General features: G+C 46.1%; 1 long non-coding RNA gene across 1 annotated transcript; it reads left to right on the top strand.

The window, feature by feature from the left end:
• Nucleotides 1-264: 264 nt before the first annotated feature.
• On the top strand, nt 265-3,584 carry LOC134370026 (uncharacterized). Its single transcript, XR_010022639.1, has 3 exons — nt 265-832; nt 1,406-1,464; nt 1,766-3,584. It is a non-coding gene; the product is annotated as an uncharacterized LOC134370026 (long non-coding RNA).
• The last annotated feature ends 2,194 nt before the right edge of the window (nt 3,585-5,778 follow it).

Here is a 5,778-nt window from a genome sequence, read left to right as displayed (position 1 = left end):
CTCTGATTTGGGGGGAGCAGCCCTGTCGTTCCCGGGTGTCCTCCTCTGCGAGGGCTGCGTGGCTGGCGTCCTCCGCGTGCCCGGCGCGCGTGCGCTTCTGCGCTCGCAGAGAAGCGCCTGACGCACCCTTGCGGGCCGGCGGACGCCGCCCGGACCCCCGCCCGCTCGGGGGGCGAGACTACCGCCGCGGCGCCTGACGGGAAGGGCCCCCGCTGGTCGGGGCCGGTGCGGGTCCGCGCCGCGCGGGAGCCTGGGTCGGGCGGTCGCCCTCGCGCATGCGCGGCCCAGGTCCGCGCGCGGCGGGCCTGGAGGGAGCCGAGGCGCGGAGGCGGGGCGGGTCTGCGGTGAACTCCCGGGGGCCACGGGCCACGCCACTCTGCCTCCTGCGCAGGGCCGGTGTCGCCCACGCCCGGCGTTGCCAAGCGCGACGTGGACCCCCTTTGTGTCCTGGGGCACTTGGCGGTCACAGCTGTGGTGTCTCTTCATGGCTCTCGGTCCCACTTCGCGACCGTCCAGCCTGGGTGTCCTCAGTTGTCCTGACTGGGGTTTCTGGAGGGGCCAGCCCCAGATTGTGAGGCGCAGGGAGTTCCAAGGTCTCCATGGTAACTACATGATCTTGTCCCCTGGGCCCCGATCCTGGCTCCTAAGGACGGAGCCGCTGTGGTGAGGCAGAGAGGAATCCCACCCGCAGGACGGCCCGCGTCAACGGGGACCTCTCCGCGGAGCGTCCGAGCCGGGGCGCCGGCCCGAGGGCCCCCGCGGGATCCTTGCGCTGAGCCGGCCGCCCCGACTGGGACAGCGGCCAGCCTGCGCCAAGCTTCAGGGGAGCGAGGTGAGCTGGGGCCGAGGCGAGGGCCGGCTCTGCCCCGGAAGTGTCAGTTCAGTGGAGGGTTTGAGAGTCTAGTCTGGGGCAGAGAAATGCCCCCACCGCTGAGACAGATTGTATCTCGAGCCCGCTAACAGCTGGGGACTCCGTTGACCGGTCTGCACTGTGTCCGGATCCCAAGTTGCGCTCAGACCATGCCCCTTACCGCGCGGGTGGTCTTGAGAGATGGGGGCGCTTCTTGCATCCCATGTGCAAACTCAGAAAGAAGGGCAGGAAGGAGCTTCCTGGATTGCCTGTTTGTGCCTAACATGACAGATGAAAACCACTGAGCTCCAGAGGGTGAATGTCCCGGTCGCCCTATTCATCAGTGCTCTGGCCAGTAGTTGGATTTTCGGACGTAGTTAAGTCAAAACCGGTTTCTATCGAAAACCTGAGAAACCACTGCCAAGGTAGTTAAGAGCCAAAGGACAGTCTCCTACAGGAGGACATTTTATGCACCTGTCCTGTAGAAGTTCATAGGCAGGAGGTCCAAGGCAGGTCAGGTCTCTTGTGATCCTTTCTTTCTTTCTTCTCCCCCAGCTCCACCTCCCTGGTTCTCTACAGATTTCCTAGAGCAGCAGAAAATAAGCCGATCTCAGGTGAATTGTTTACTTTTTATTTCCTACTCTGTTTATAATGTGTTAGGTTGGAATGGAAATGTAGAAATAGATGAAAATCAAGCTCGGGGAAAATATACAAGAGCACATCGAGAAATAGGTAGGTTCTGTGATCTTTCAGTAAATTTGTCTGATCTTTCTGATGGTCATAGCAAAAATTCAGATGTTCTCTGTTATGTGATGTGCACTGGCCTGTGAAAGAAACCATCAAGAATTCCTCATGAGACATTAAGAGTTCTTAGCAACCGAGTCTAAAACTCTGATCTTCCTGATCTTCCTGTAGGTGCCATAGTAAGTCGTCCTTCCGCGACTCCCGGAAATCAGTGCGGCCTGCTGCGTGTAAGCGCTCGTCAGGGGAAGCAGACCATTTGTGCCAAAGGAGACCGAAACAGCCTGGTCCCCTAGACCCCTTTCTGATGGTCCCGCTTGATCCAGGCGTCAAACCTGGGATATCTGTAAGAAAGAATAGACTGTATCACGCTCAGATAATGTCCTTAAAGATTGTGTATAAATGGTACGTACGGCTAATAGGTTAAAGTTGTATTTTCTGGCAAATGTCTCCCCATTTCCCTTTCACTGTTCCTACCACATCACTTGCTGGATCTGTCTGGTCAGGGACTCCAGTGATCTTATTATGGCAAATGCCGTGGATCTTTAGTGCTTGCCTTCCGTGAGCATTCTATCCAGCTGACAATGTCCAGTCTCTCCTAGAATGTCTTCTGGGTTGGCTTCTGGTCTGTTCCTCCCTCGGTGATGATTTCTGTTCTGTCTTCTCCACGGAGTCGCCGTCGTCTTCCTGCCTGTCGTCATCGCTGTTTCCCGGGTGTCCATTCTTGCTCTCTTATTGTCCTCACTCTCGTGCTCTTGCTGGCTCTCCTCTCCTCTCTGGGGTTGCACCTCTCCTCTCCTGTCTGTGGATGCACTATTTGCTGGGGTGCTTGTCCCTTTTGCTCCAGCCCGTACCTTTCCCTTACCTTAGACCCTAATCGCCAGCCCTCTGCTTGACATCTTTTCCAAAGGCCCCTCAAACTCCACAGGTCCCAAGGGAGCGTTTTTATTTACAGTCCTCCCATGGAATATTATCATCATCCAGCTCGTCACTGCTGTCCTTTAAGTGTTGGGACTTTTGAATTGTTAATATGTTTGTCTGTCTTTGCAGTTGAGGTAAAGAGCACCAATCCTTTTATTTGTTTGTTTATTTATTGATTTATTTATTGTGAATATTCGTGAAATACAAAGGTATTTGTCGCCTCTTGTGCTCATGATGTGAGGGCCAGATTCATAGTGTGGACATACGCACTAACAGAAATTACTTTTGTACCCTGTATCCCCTACCCAGTTGTCACCCAACCTAAGAGACAAATCCTAAGTGCACAGCTTGATGAATTTTCATATCCTAAGTACGTGAATTACTATCATCCCGATCAAGATGGGGGCATTTTTTTTCATTGCCAGAGTCTGCCTTATGTTCTCTCTAGCCATTATGTTGATCTCTGTTAAAATATATTAGTGTTGTCTGATTTTAAACTTCATGTACATAGAAACATGCAATCTATATTCTTTTGTGTCTGACTTCTTTTACTCAACATTATGTCTGTGAGATCCCTCGTGCTGTTGTGTGTAGTGGTAATTTGCTTTTTTTCCCTCTGTATGAAATATGCTACGGTTTGCCCTTTGTGTTCTATGTGCACATTTGGGCTGTTTCTAATTCTGGCTTTTGTACATGCCTTTTGGTGTATGTGCACACTTGATTTCTGAGGGGTAGAAATCCGGGAGTGGAATCAGTGGGGTGTAGTACGTGCATGTGTTTAAGTTCGATAGATCCTGCCAAACAGTTTTGCAAAGCAGTTGCACCCCTTGAGACTCTGGCAGCCGGGTGTGCGAGGTCCTGTTACACCACAGCCCGATCCGCACTTATATTGTTAGTGATGTTGTATTTTTTTTGCTTTTTTAGTATTAAGCAGGTGAGTGTAGTGTCGTCTCACGGAGGTTATAATTTGCATCGCTGTATTGACTGATGATGTAGAGCATCTTTTCATGCTTCCTGATAATTTTGATATCTTTTTCAAAGTGTATGTTTCAGTCTTGCTCATTAAAAATAAAATGGTAATTTGTCTCTGCCATATTGTGTTACAGGAATTCTTTCTGTGTTTTAGATATGAGTCCTCTGTCAGATATATGTACTGCACATATCTTTTTGAGCCTGAGCTTTCTTCTGAATTTTTATCATTTTCTTTTATAGTTAGTGTTCTCTGTGTCTTGTTTAAAAATATCATTGTTTATCCCAAACTCATAAAGGAATTCTCCTATGTTTTCTTCTTTTCTTTTAAAGGATGACCGGTAAGGCGATCTTAACCCTTGACTTGATGTTGTCAGCACCACACTGTCCCAAGTGAGCCATGGGCTGGCCCCCGTATGTTTTCTACTAAATGCTTGAATTGTTGTTTTAGCTTTCACATTTCAGTCTCTGATCCTTCTCTAATTATTTTACACAAACATATACACGGATATATTTTTTCGTGTGCAGTGTGGCTATCCAGCTCTCGCAGTACCATATACATATATAGGAAAATATGAATTACCACGAAGAGGGATAAAATCTCCATACACTATGAACTAAAGGGAAGGAAATGGACAAGAGTGTACAAGGTTTACCCTAAAACACTGAGTCATTTTTTCATACAATGTGACTTTTTACCTTGGAAATTGAATTAACACATTAGAAGAATAATTAGGAGAAATATGAGTAAATAGCATGCTTTGCTTTGAATGCCTCTCCTAGGTCATGTTGGAACTTAATCTCTAATATGGTATTTTAAAAGTGGGGCTTTTAGAGGTGATTGGATCATGTGAGGACTATTCTCTCCTGAATGGATTAAACCATCAATAGGTTATGGATTAATGGCTTATCGTGGGTGTGGACTGGTGGTTTTATAAGGAGAGCAAGTGAGCAGATTAGTAAATGCTTCTTTGAATTGCAGAGATAGACAAAAATAAATGAATAAATAAATAAAAATCATGACGTTCTTCCTTCTCACCACATGATAACCTGTGTTGCAACAGACTGTGAGGAAAGTTCCCGCTAAGAAGGCCCTCACCAGTGTTCCCCCTTGGACCTTGGACTTCCCAGCCTCTAATACTATAAGAAGTAAATTTCGTATTTTTATAAATTACCAAGTTTCATGTATTCTGTTATATGCAACAGAATATGATCTAATACTTGACAAGACCCACCTGTCTACACCAAGCCCTCCTAGCTATCAGCAATGATGAATTAGGACATACAAAAGAGCAATGTCATTCATGGTAGCAAAGCTGTTACAACACAGCTAGGGATAAGCCCCACAGAAAATAGGCAGGACCTAGATGGAGAAAATTACAAGGTACAGTGTCTATGAATGCTTTTTTTTTTTTTTCTTTTGGCAGGGGTGTCTGGCTGGTACAGGGATTGAACCCCGGACCTTGGTGTTACCAGCAACATGCTCTAACCAACTGAGCTAACCAGCCAGCCCAATAAATGTGCCATTAATTAAAAATTGCATGAATAAATAAACATACTATGTTTCTTGATGGGAAGATTAAATATGGTACAAATGTCAGTTTTTCCTCCAAATTAGTGTAGAATTTAAATTCAGCATCAACTACAATCAAACAAGGTTTTCCCTATGAAATTGATAAACAGCCTCTAATATTCGAAGGAGAAAATATACAAGAATAGTTAAGACAATAATGAAAAAGGAAAGCAATGAGGTAGAAATTCTCTGTGATATACAAAAATATATAATAAGCTATTTTAATGGAAACAATATGTAAGAATAAACAAACAAAGATATTCACTCTGAAAGAGAATAGTGTTCTGGAACTGGCCCATGCACTTAGTCACTTCCTATAAACTAAATGGGTGTAAAATATTCAAAACATAGTACTGGGTTGACTGACTACGTTTGTAACATACTGAAGGAAGATAGCTATCTCATAACACTAAAACAAATCCAGAGGATACATTTATCTAAACTATACCAACAAAATTATAAAGTTTTAAGAAAATACTTAAAAATATATTTATAAGCGAAGAAAATATAAAAGAATATATATTGAGGTAGGAAAGTCATTCTTAAAATGTAACTTACAGGGCCGAGCCCGTGGCGCACTCGGGAGAGTGCAGCGCTGGGAGCGCAGCGACGCTCCCGCCGCGAGTTCGGACCCTGTATAGGACTGGCCAGTGCACTCACTGGCTGAGTGCCGGTCACGAAAAAGACAAAAAAAACAAACAACAACAACAAAAAAACGTAACTT

This window comes from Cynocephalus volans, chromosome 2, assembly GCF_027409185.1.
Source record: "Cynocephalus volans isolate mCynVol1 chromosome 2, mCynVol1.pri, whole genome shotgun sequence".
Lineage (NCBI taxonomy): Eukaryota > Metazoa > Chordata > Mammalia > Dermoptera > Cynocephalidae > Cynocephalus > Cynocephalus volans.
Note: the sequence above shows the minus strand (reverse complement) of the source record. Positions and strands in the feature narration are given on the sequence as shown.